At 36.8% G+C, this 13,509-nt stretch overlaps 1 protein-coding gene across 18 annotated transcripts in view; it reads right to left on the minus strand.

The window, feature by feature from the left end:
* ZBTB20 (zinc finger and BTB domain containing 20) overlaps positions 1–13,509 on the minus strand; it is an 885,897-nt gene that overhangs the window by 267,770 nt on the left and 604,618 nt on the right. The window contains exon 6 of one of the 18 annotated variants that reach the window (XM_027765660.1): positions 11,857–11,892. The exons of the other annotated variants lie outside the window; for them this stretch is intronic. The gene's annotated coding sequence lies outside the window, so the exon portion shown is untranslated. The remainder of the gene's footprint in view (positions 1–11,856; positions 11,893–13,509) is intronic. 18 annotated transcript variants of the gene reach the window in all.

Consider the following 13,509-nt stretch of genomic DNA (forward strand, 5'->3'; position numbering starts at 1 on the left):
TGGAAGAAATAAATAATCTTTAGAAAGTAAAGAGTTGATATGGCTACTTATAGGGTCTCTATATAGTTTATTGTCTAAACAGAGACATTTAGGGTAAAAGGGCCTTATGAATAGTCGTACTAAGTTGATAGGCTTAGACCTGTCCCAGGCAAGACCATGCAGTACCTTGCACATACTTCTACTTTAATACCTAATTCTTTGCACAGTAATTATTGGTTCCCATGTTTGTTTTTCCCACCAATCTGTGGGTAATCTGCAGTGACAGTGAATTTACCTGACCTCTATTTCCTATAAAAGTAATTGGAAAAAGCTTAAATTGAGAACATCTTTTCCCCTAATTACCTTTTGCAGACCTCTCTCTTTATTTTACAGCAAATACTATCAACAAGGTAGTTTCATAATTTTGGAGATGAATAAAAAATACTTCACTTAATGCCATGGCAAAAGAATAGTTTGAATATAATGGTAATGGATCTGACATGGAATATTTACAACAATGAAGAGAGATTGAAATGTGATAAATTTTCCACCAAAAGTCTACTGTACTTCTTTACAGAACACTGGACAATATACTCTAATCCCTATTTTTACCAGTAGAGTATTTCAGGAGTAGTACCCACAATTTCAGGTTTGCAGTAAATCAATTATTATAAAAAATGATGGTAACATAGTATGATTCTTTATTTTCCCCTAAGACAGCTGTAGTGCTTCTATTGCCTTTACCCTGGTCAAGCACATTTAGAAGTCCTGATGGCTTTTGGAAATCTTATGCTTCTGAATAACAAAGCTCTAAAAAAGAGAGGGAAGAAACGAAATCTCCTGAAAAATGTGAACCAATTATACAAATAATTTCTTCTCCTTCTGGCGCATTATTCATTTATTTTGGTGCATGCACTTGCCGGAGAGAGAGAGAAAGAGAAAGGGAGAGGGAGAACCCCCCGCCGCCACCACCAATGGGGCATAGTCAGTCACCATTGCTCCAGTCACCATTGCTCCATCCTTTAGAGATTTGGGGAGTGTACACACATGCACCCAGTGTGTTTTTCAAGTCATAGGGTCTAGGATTGGAACTGCATAGTCAACCATGTGGGATCCAGCTCCTTTAATCAACAGGACATAGGGCTGGCCCCTCCCTGACACATTTTAGACACTCCGGAAAGATATGTCTATTCTGTTTAAATTAAAGAGCTTCGGGACCAGCAGTTAGTGTAATGGCTATGTCGCTGGACTCCCATGTAGTCGACTGCGGTTCAAGTCTCGGACCCGGTGGCTTAAACTCACGCCGGGCGCGTGTGCATGCGTGCCCAAGATCCCAAGAGAAGAATGGAAGAGAAGGGATTGTGGCGTGGCCATCCCCCTTGGGGGGTGATTTCTCACTTTCTATCTCTCTATCTCTCTCTATCTGTCTGGCGAGCGCACGCACCCTATAGCAACCCTCTCCCTCCCCCCCAAAAAAAAGAGCTTCAGGGACCAAATAGTGACACAGTGGTAAAATGTGACATTCTGTGAGGCAGTTCTCCATGTGACCCCTACAGGAAGGTTCCCAGTTCAACCCCAAAGATCTTGCTAAGTATGCAGGTCATGTATGTACTCATGACCTGGAGCTGGCTAAAGGCAGAGGTGGATCTTGGTATTATGACCTTGTTGGGGGCTCGCTCTCTCTCTCTCTTATGGAAGAAATAAACAAACTTAAAAAAAAATTAAAGAGGTTCATAGAAAACAATTCCACAACTTCTCTTTCAGTGTTTAGAAACCTTAATATAACGAAAATTTCTTATTATTAAACCTACTTGAAGTTTTTGTGTTGCAGTATAATTATATTTTATCACTATAAGGCCTCAGTAATGAAGAGAAAGTCTCATTTCTTACTTCCCATAACTTGCTTAAAAGCTTGTATTAATTCACTACTTTAACCTTCTTTTATTAAGATTAAAAAAAATAAAAACACAATTTATTTGGTCAACACTGTTGACTTCTCTGTAGAGAACGTCTTTTGTCAAAATGTTAAATTTAAATTTTGCTGGGAGGGGTTTGCTAACTCTCTCTCTCTCTCTCCAAGATGTTATGTCCAATTTTAGTTGAATTCAAAACAAGTAGGATTAGGTATCTATCTATGCTCAGAGGAAATAGGAGAAGTATCTATATTTCTGCATGCTTCTTATACATTTCACTGTTATTGCTATTTATTTCAGTTTTACATTTCACATTTATGGTTACCTTTTTAAGCTCCACTTTTAGAAGCTATTTTGCCCACAGGGCTAGTCGTTCTATGTTTTCAGCTCATCAATGACATTTACCAAACTATCACTGGTAATGGAAAGTGCGAACCTTGCAAGAAGATTCAGAAGAAACAAAGCTACCTACCTGCTCTTGAAGAGTCTTAAATTTGTGGAAAAAGAGGACAATCTCATATAAAAGAAGTATAATGGGTAAACATGTGCAGGTGAGTGGTGTTAGTTTAGCTGTTATTGGTATATGAAAACTAATATAACTATAAGAAATTTTATAGTCAGTAATAAAGGAGTGGTGAATAGATTGCCATTTTTGTAGCTGGCTTTCCATCGAGAAGAATATTAACATAACTTTTATTTAACAACATTCTGTTTATTCCCTATTTTACTGACTGTTCATTTAAAAAGACTGTCCTCCCTCTGAAGTGGTTGGGTATACCTCTCTCTCAAGCTGTTGTTATCTGGACACTGTTCATAAAAGCAACACACTTTGAAAGTATGGACTTTCTGCTCTCAACATCTAACATAATGTTTACAACCACTTATAAATTTCAGTGTCCCACTGTTAATATGATTTCTGCACCACTCTTCTCTATCGACTCTTTTTCTTTTTTCTTTTTTTTTTTTTGAGAATATTTTTTCTATAGGGAATGTATGCATGCCAGAGGGACAGCTAAATACAAAGTGAGAAATTATCCTCCAGGGGGGATGGTCACATTGTAATCTCTTCTCCTCCATTCCCCTCCTGGGGTTTTGGGCACACACACACACACACACACACACACACACGCACGCTCCCGGTGTGAGTTTTATGTCGCTAGGTCTGAGATTCGAACCGTGGTCAACTAAGTGGGAGTTCAGCAACATAACCCTTATGCCATTTGCTGGTCCTATCCACCAACTCTTTAAAATATCATTTAAATTTAATCTTGTTTTGAGATTTTAAAATGTCTCTACTGATAATTTAAAATATATTATGTTTGCTAATATTGGAAAACTTGGGTTTAGATCATCAAGGTAATCAAAAGTCTAAATTTAGAAATGACTCCAGTGGCACACATTTTCAGAATTTCCCCATATTGACTCTGATTCTCCAAAAATCATGAATTCTGAAGTGCTGGCACAAAATAAATCTGTTAGAAACATTCTTTTTGGTGTCAATGGAGGAAAAATTAAAAGTTCTGCTAGCAAAGTCTAGTTAGATCATAACTCTAGAGTTGCCTCAGTTCAACAGAGCTAAGAAAAGAGACAACAGACTAGCCTGGCATTACAATGTCTCGGTATCATGAAAGGATTGGCAAATCAGTTTTACCAAGGTTCTCCCGGGATGTTTCAGTGAATGGAAGTTATATTTGCATGTCATCACTCACAAACTAGTAAACTAAACTTGAACATAATAACACCCTCCTGGTTGTTCAGACATAGAGCACGATTTATGCAAGAATTTGAAAACCTATACTACCTTATTTTTAAGTTGTATGGATATAAATATAGAAATAGTGTCAATAAGTTGATATTAACTTATAGGAAACTTGACACTAAATATATTACTTAAGTCCAATCTCTTCTTTAAGTAAATCTAATTTTATTCAATGTTTCATTGCATTTACACAATTACTTTATGCCAGAGGGCATATGCACACATGAGAAACAGGGAGAGAAAAAAGTATCCCCCAATAGGGCTTGGACACATGGCAATCCTTTTTCTTCCAGTTCTCCATCCCATTGGGATCTTGAGCATGTTCACCTGTGAAAGGGTCAGGACTTGAACCTTGGTTGGCCATGGGGGGGGGATCTGACTTCCTCTGCAAAGCGCTTAACCATTGTGTTATGGGGTTGGCTATAACATTTTGTTCTATAAAAAACAATGTTATATGTTGCTCTAGTTTGGGTGCCCCCTTCTTCAAATTAATGTGTTACTATTTGGTTGTGATAAGATAAAGAAAAAAACTTAATCAGGGGAACAGCAGGTGGCATGGTGGTTAAGGCTCTGGATTCCCACATAGCTGACCATGATTTGTGTCCCAGACCTGGGGGCATGAAAAATCACGCTGGTGGCCTGTGCATGTCTGTCCAAAATCCCAAGAGCAGAATGGAGGAGAAGGGAAGGCAGCATGGCAATCTTCCAGGGTGTGAGTTCTCAATTTCCCTCTTACTGTCTCTCTAGAGAGCACATGTGTTCTATGACAAAACAAACAAACAACAAAAAACGAAAAACAAAAAAACTAAACAAAACAAAAACAAAAAACAAAAAACAAAAACAGCAAGAGCAACAACAAAAACCATTTAATCTGATTATGGTGCTAAAAGGTAAGGCCTTTGGGAGGAGATTAGGATTAAAATCATTAGGATGCTGTCTCTATGACTGAGCTCTGCTTGGTTTATAAGGAAAAGGGATCAGATAAACCCAGACTCTGAAGGATAAAATTCTGGTCTGCACTTACCTTCATGATGTGATGCCTTGGGACTCTGCAAGACCCCAGCTAGAACTGAACCCCATCCCTGGACCTTTAAACTGTAAATGAATAAACCTCTCTCTTTTAAATGACCCAGACTCAGGAATTTTCTGTTATTATCAACAAAACAGATGAGAACAAACACTTTCCATCAGTCTTATGTGTTCTTACACATGCCCAAACTCTTCTACTCCCAGCCTGTAACTGCAAGAGACTGACATACGTAACATTCATGACTTGGAGCACGTGAATGGTTCCTGGGTCCCTGAGTGCTGGTTGAACAGGTAGTTTTCAGGCCATTCTATGAGAACAGAAACTCAAATACATGCTCAATAATTATTAGAAAAAAGAGGACTTTCATTAGCAAAGTATATGGCTAATTGAAAAGCTTGTTTTTTAAAAAGAACAAAGAACATGGCCCCCATACTGGGATATATATATCAAAATTCAGTAGCGATATACTTTTTAAAGTAGATAACTTGAGATGAGTATTTAAAAAAAAAATTAGTAGTGATAATATTCTTATTTAGGATAATTTTGATTTGAAAATTGGCAAGTGGACTTTTCAGTAAGGCAAGGATAGGAATCACTATAAATCGCCGATTTGTCAAATAAAAGGAGAATGAAAATTTATTGGCTAAACTAATGGGTGGTAGAATTTTGAATAAAAGCGCCCATATCATTAAAAATATAGAACTCACAATAGTCCATTTGCCTGCAACACAGTTTCCAGTGAGTATTGTGCATTTCTATTTGAGTGCTGCCTATCACTAACACATCACAGTGATGTCAACAAAGCTCATCTCCATAGTACATAGGAACGCTAAAAGGTTCATGGAAAAACTAAATGAAAGTGCCAGTTTATTTTGGTGCAAAAAATATTGAAATCTATACACTTATTCATAGTATGCATTTTCCATGAACCTTTTGAAAACTCTTTGTAGTGATGGCTTGTCCTTTGTGTTAAGGTAGTAAACTACCCCATCAAGTGTTTTGTTGATTATACAGATAAGTCAGGCAACCACTTCTTTTCTAGCAGAAATAGCCGAGGCAGAAAAGTCGATGCATTTGTAATCCTTGCTAGGGTAGAATCAGATGTACTCCTTTAGCATCTCTTTCCTATTGTTCCCTTTTCTCCTATTTTATTCTGTGATCAGGAGACAGAAGATACTCTAGAGAGGACAGAGCTGTCAAGGGTGTTAAGATTTCTAAGGAGGAAAATCACCCCTGCTTTAGAGAAGAGCACACCTTAGTATTAATAAAAGAAGATTGTTAAATTGCAGCCTATACATTCAAAAAAAGTTCCAAAGTGTGTCTGAAGTAATCCATAAGCAAACAAAATTCCTCTTATTCTTTACTATAAATTCTACAGGCTAACTCTATGTTCTCATCTCACTTCTGTCTCTTCTTCTGCCCCAGAAAGGATTAGCAACTAATATTAAACAATCAATAAACAATAAAGAAGAGATTATATATATATATACTCATGGAATTCTGAATCCAGAGCAAGAGGGTATGTTCTTAGCGGAGGAGTCTTGATAGCAATAGAACCATGTGTCTAAGTGATTCATGGAAGGTGCTGGAAATCATGACTACTGTGGTCAGCCCTGTAGCGCGGCAGTTAACAGTGTTGTGCATGGCCAAATGAGGTTGGAATCCTGGCCCCAGTGGCTTGAAAGGCATGATGAGCCTGTTCGCATTTGTGTCTGCACGCCAAAATCCTGACAGGAGGAGGAAATGGAGGACAAGGACTGCGGCATGCTATGTCCTGTGGAGGGGAGGCTAGCTTCTCTCCCGCTGTTTTTCTCTTTCTCTAATACACATGTACACTTATACCTTCTGGCAATTAAAAAAAATTACTTCTATAAATAAGGCATATTATCTGCAAGCAATATTTACACCTGATCAAATAAACTTTTAGCCCTACAAGCGCTTCATAATTATGAGGGAATAAATATGTAAATTTCCCAATAAATACTGCATTCATATTGTTTACTAGACATTTCCTTTCTCAGCCAAAAAGAGTCATTTTTAAATCTTCTAAGGTATGGATCAAATCTTAGAATTCACAAGTCCTCAAATGTTAGGTATCTTAACGGAAAAAAATCAAGATTGAGAAAGACCTGAGTTACTAAACTTAGGAGTTACTGTTGGCCCAACAAGTCTGAGTAAGAGGTTGTTTAATGGTTCTATCAAGGGCATTAAGAGTTCTGAGGTTCACTTTTAGATATTCTGAAACCTGAGTTATTTGATCTGATCATGACAAAATTGGCAAGGTCTTTCCTACTTATTCTAGTTTGGAAGTAGATCTCCAAGACTGGTACTTGTGAAGTTCTCATCCTCCTCATTCTTTTTAAATTCAAATTCCTGATGCATTCTTATTATAAGACATGGTCAAGTCTACACATAAGTTAAGAGCCAAAGTACTTTAGTAACCAAAGTGTTACCCTTCGTCCCACTTATAGAATTTGGAAGGCCAATATATTACCTTCTAGGGCAGTATCATCATAGAAAAGTTGACAAAATAATGCTTTAATGATTTAATTTATATGTGGACCATTTCACTCATATAGTAAGGAGGACAGCTGAAAATTGTTTGAAAATATAAATAGTTTTTCTTTCCCCCAGAGAACAAATTCATTTTTCCAATCCACTGTTATTTCTACTTTATGTAGCTGGATTTCACACTAGGCTCACAAAAACTATGGAGACGTCCCCTAAAAATCCAACAGAAAACTATGTATTTCTTAGACCTTAGAAAACTATATATTTTTACCACAAAATAGCAACAATTTTGGCCCAAACAGTAAACCCAAACAAAAAGTTAAAGCAAGCAAACAAAGCAACAAGCAAAACCAGCCTGGATATGATGAAAAATGAACCGCTTATATACCATCACTTCATATGCCACAACCCCACCAAATCCACATGTACAATGTACAACGATACCATTTACCTCAGAGCACTTTTTGAAGACGCCTATTTTGTAGACAGTGAGAAAAATGACATCATATAATTGATCCTGACAAACAGAAAGGTGCAGAAGGCACACACAAGATGCCCGTGTACTGTCTACCCAGCGTCGCCAGTTGTGAAAGGATTTGACATGCTAATATCTATTCATTCGTACTCGTTACTGAGACACTAAGAGCACGATGGCTGGCAGGCTCTGCATTTAAGTGCGGTTATCGAGGCCCCCAAATATTGACAGAGTGCCAGATTCTAAGAAACTATTGATGCACACAGCCGGCCACAGCTCCAGACACCTCTCAGACAGAGTCTTTAAATGTCACAGATAAATGAATTTTCATGAAACTGGGAGAGAAGACGGAAAAGCAAGAAGACAGAAAGAACACAGAATAAGAAGCAGGACAAGAAAAAGAAAGAAAATCACTTCCGTAACATTGACATGAAAGTATGTGGCATATCATCTTGAGAGCTCAATCATAACTCCTTACAGAGGATGCGAGACCAAGTCTTCTGAATGCACATGCTACCAAAGCACTCAAACACCTTTAATTATTTTACTGTGTGGCATTTAAAAAATAAAGGAGATACATGTTACAGAAAAGGTTCAACAACTATTTCTGGGTAAAATATGGTTCCAGTATAAATACTGCCCAATTCAATTTTAAAACAAATTAAAATTAAGGTAAAGTAAGGAATCAGAGGCACAAATAAGCATGGGAAAAATCTCCTAAGCAATTTTCAATGTATATTAAAGATTAAAAGTCAAGGTGTCATGAAATCCATTTTTCGCCCAGATACAAATGTGTCTTCTGACAGTTTCCTAAGTCCCACTGAAAGTAGTGACACCTAGTGGGTTTATAGCAAGATATGGAGAGATGCCTTCCTCCTTCACCTCTCTTTTCCTACCTTTTCTCAGAAAACACCTGCCAGGAAAATATATGAGGTAAGTCAGTTACTTGACACATGATAACAGAAATGAGGCATGGTTATAACCAGAACAACCAAGTATTCCTTCGAAATCATGTGTAACTCAATATATTTTAAATGTAAATGAAGCTTTTTTACTTTGAATGTCCTCCATCTGCAGAGGGCTCCTTCTCTTGACCTTGACGAACTATGTCATTAAAAGCAGTCACTCTTTCAAGGTGAGATATGACTTGCTTGTGCATTTACTTTACTGTGTTAGAGATGCACAATCTTCACATTTTACATATAACAGTCATGCCAATGCCCATAAGCAAAATTTCTTTCTTCAACTCAAAAACTCATGCGTAACTGTTTCATCGTTGTTGACGTTGCTTTTTAACCTGCAGCAATGTGGTTTCACAAAGTCCTCGTGCCTTTCCACTAGAATCACAATAAACCTTGGGATAAATTATTTTTCTGTATCTGGCTCTCTCTGTCTTGGGTACTTGGGATATTAACGGGTACTTGAAGAATAAAGTTTCACAGCTCGAATATTCAATAGAGGTTTTGTTTTTGCATCAACTTCTCAGTAGTTTCTTTAAGTAGTTTTTTCTTTTATATTAGGAGATAAAGTGAAGTATTTAGACTTCCTATCATGGGAAAAATAATTATTTTCCTTATTTTTAAAGGCTTTTATTTTTAATACAAAATCAGTTTTAACTCAAATGGAAATTGTAGCAAAATTTCAGACACTATAATCAGTGACTGCATTAAAACTCTCAAGAAGTATGCCAAATTCCATGTGAAGCCACAGTTCAGCCAGGATCATGAAGAATCATTGTCTATTTTGCCTGTTGCCATTCAGATATCTCATATTATAACAATTTTATACCGTAAAATTATGGCTCAAGATATGCACGTACACATACACACACACACACACACACACACACATATATATATCAGTGATTGGTTAAAATAAACTGTGGTCTAACCCTACACAGAATACTGTGAAGTTACTAAAAAAGAACAATGTATATTTGTATGTGTTTTATGACAAGACATAAAACACTATATATGGTATAAGCCTTCTTACATAAATAAAATCAGAAAAAATTATATATATACTGGCATATATGTAAAAAAATTTTTTCTGCACGGATACAAAAGATACTTTTGATATAGTTGGGGGAAGACAATTTTACTTCTACTTATATATTTTTTATTCTGCTCAAATTCTTCAACCATATGTTTAAAGATAACGGGCGGGCAGGTGGTGTGGTGGTTAGGCATTGTATTCCCACAATGTTGACCACAGTTCAAGTCCTTGACTTTGCAGCTTTCTTTCTCACTTTTCCTCTCTCTCTCTGATAAAATTAAAATAATAATAATAAATTAAATTAAATTAAATAATTTTTTAAAAAAATTTTAAAAAGATTATGCCAATAGGTATATCTGAGTGGCAGTTACATGGGAGTCCAACGACATAGCCATTACGCTAACTGCTGGTTCCAAAGTAATTCATGTTAATTGTAATAAATTTAAAAGCAGTAAAGGAACATAAAGAAAATAAAACTTGCAATTCTCTGACCCAACAATAACGACTGTTGAATTTCTGGTAGGGTTGTGTCCAGTTTGTAAAGTCTCTTCTCCCTTCTACATTTGTATGAAAGATCCTTTATATGCCCTTAGGTGGAAAATTGGTGGGGTGGGGTTGAGGGGGGGTTCCAAACAGCTCTTGGTGCTATTCTGTTATATAACTCTCCTGACACTCTTTACCACCACATTGTTTTGTTTGTTTGTTTTTGAGAGATTTTTGCTATAAGGTGTGTGCACTCTCAAGAGAGACAGAGGAAAAAGAAAGCAAGAAATCACTCCCCTTCCCCAGGGGAGATGACCATGCTTCAATCCCTTCTCCGCCAGTCACCTCTTGGGATTTAGGGCATGCATGCACACATGTCCAGCGTGAGTTTTAAGCCATCAGGTCCCGGACTTAAACTGCAGTCGATTATGTGGAAGCCCAGCGTCATAACCATTATGTCATCTGCTGGCCCCACATATTGCTTTTTATTGCCAAGAAATAGCTGGAACTGCATAGACTATATGTGACATTCTTAACATTACACAGGTTCTTCCTTTATCTACTATCACTCTTTGAACAACCACCTCATAATAGTACATGGCATACCGTCATGGAAGCCATGGAGTTGTATGTAGAAGTGATCTCATGATGTCGCACAATTATTACTGTGCTTGCAATGAAATAGTTTCTGGACTGGAGGAATCAGAAAAGTTCTCTTCTTCCTACAAAGGCACATTTCCATGAAAGATACTCTACTTTAGAATTTCTTCAAGAGCTAAAGAAATTGAAGGAATAACACAGAGAGATGATATACTTTGCAACTGGCCTAGTGATTACAGTATCTTTTTTATTTTTATTTTTTTGACTTTTTTGCCTTAGGGTGTGTGAGAGGCAGAGACAGCGAGAGAGAAAGTGAGAAATCACCCTCTCTGGGGGATGACCACGCTACAATCCTCCTTCTCTATTCTTCTCCCAGGCTCTTGTGCATGCATCCACACGCCTAGAATGAGTTTTAGGCCACCAGGTCTGGGACTCAAGACTATGGTCAGCCATGTGGGAGTCCAGTGACATAACCACTATGCCATCTGCTGCTGTCCTCAAACATACCTTTCAATACTTTGTTTCTTGAGGCTCATTTTCTGAATAAGGTTAGAAACCTTTTCCCTCTTGAGAAACTGCTGAATCTTAGTATTCAACTCATAAGTCCTTTATTCTTCATCCTACAAATTTGAGAATTCTCTAACTCTTGGTTTTGTTTGTCATTATTTTAAAAAAGGTAAGAATGATAATATTTTTTGTGATTAACTCTCATTGATTGCTGTCTATGGGTTGGGCAATTTGCTTACATAATTTTCATTTAATTTCCAAAATAATTTAATTATTATTGTATTGTTATGTTATCTCATTTTAAAATGAGAAAAAAAACAGGCTTAGAAATATTGAAAAGCTTGCTCAGTGTCCAAACTTATTAAAAGGCAGATAAAAATGAAAATCTATATCAGGCTAATTCCAAAGCTTCCTTAAGATCATTTTCTAGGTTAGGTTTACATGACTCCTTACTCAAAGGTCCAAACTATGCCGAGAATTTTCTTATCTATTAGATCTCTCTCTGTCTCTAAGATCATCTGAGACAGAGAGAAAAAAAGAGACAGAGAGAATAGGATTTTAGTTTAAATATTATAAAATTTCTCTCGGACTCCATTTTCCTCACCTTTAAAATGGATAACACCGACCTCTGAGGTTTATCCTGAGGACAAATAAGAGAATATAAGTGAAAACACTTAGTATACCTACAATAAACATTATCATTATTGCTATACAAGTTTCCTTCTTTTGCATAATGAATGTGTTCTGGAGAAGGTGATTATGAAAATGTATAGGCTTAACTTCTATTATCAAATCACAGAGCAATTACATTATAAAATCGGAAGATTCCTAACAGATTGAGATAGAGAGCTGATGTAAAGTAGGGGTTCCAGTGGAGGTTGGTCTATGGGGGGTTTTCCTGGGAGCATTCTGTGTGTTGGTAACACTCTCTAGGTCCTCTTATTTCCCTCTCCTCAGGCTCCTTGGTCTGGTAATTCCTGAATCTACTGTAGCAGCTTCCAGAGATGATTTCCTTCTTTTTCTTTTGTTTGGTTAAGCAATCTAACAAAACCTCACCTGAAGGCCCTATCCCACACATGATACATAAGTTAGACTATTTATTTTATTTTTATTTTATTTTTAAATTATTATTATTTATACATTCATTCACTATACATCCTTTAGATTTTAATGAGATTTTACCCAGCACGAGACCATCTTTTACTGTGAGATTCCCAATTTTATAAATTAATGAGTGTTCCATTTACTCTCTATGTTTGGATACAGTGTTGGCCATATGTATTCGTAACACCTGCATTAACTTCATCATATTCATTACATTGGAAGGCTTCTGGGTCAGGAAACATGCCTTCTACTTTCTTGGAAACCCTACACTTGCTAATAAGGCCTATAAATAAAACGAAACTTTAAATAGTACTGACTTCACCTTCAACTCACAACTAAACCTGACTCTGGGCTTGAAGTTCTATTTTCTCCCTTCAGTCTCATCAGATGTGTGTGTGTCATATTACTGACTGAGGCCAAGCCATGTGCTTCCACAATTTACTTCATTCTAACATCCTGCTGCATTTCGTGCTCATCTTTTCTTGAGGTACAAGGACTTATTCTTAAGTAAATGCCTTATTTTTTTTTCTCTCAGGACATGCTTTTACGTGTGGAAAATATTCAGAAAGAATGGAATTTTAAAAATAAGCCATCTGCTGCCCAGACCTTGGGAAAAACAGTGATGTTTGAAAAAACATACCAGATTCAACTAATCAGGGGCACAAAAGTCTTACTAAATGTATTAGCTTTCTTATCTTTAGAGCTCAGGTCAGAAACATGATCCAACCTCAACATGCCAATAGGTATCAGGTAGAGAGGTCAGCACCGTCTACACTCTTACGAGGTAGCTTGGGCACAGCAGCTCAGAACGATCCTTCATAAATTCTAAAAGGAGACCTTGTTCCAGATTGTCTCACACATGCTGGCAGCCTGGGAAGCAACCAGACAACTTCTTTGTTTCAAGAACAATTCAAACAAGGTGCATCTACATTGTATTTCATATTTTACTGTAAGAAGACTATAGGATCTAATCAAACTACATTTATTTTACTGTTTGTCCATACTCTAGGTCTGCTCTCTATTCCCTACCTTCTCTTTTTCTTATCTCTAAATATATGAAGGCTAATTTATTCATTTATTCTTTATACAATAAATATCGAGTATCTTAGGGAAGGAAAATAAATAGATGATTGATAGAGAGCTAAGTAGGTAG

Source organism: Tupaia chinensis, unplaced genomic scaffold (assembly GCF_000334495.1).
Source record: "Tupaia chinensis unplaced genomic scaffold, TupChi_1.0 Scaffold139218_1, whole genome shotgun sequence".
NCBI classification, from domain to species: domain Eukaryota; kingdom Metazoa; phylum Chordata; class Mammalia; order Scandentia; family Tupaiidae; genus Tupaia; species Tupaia belangeri.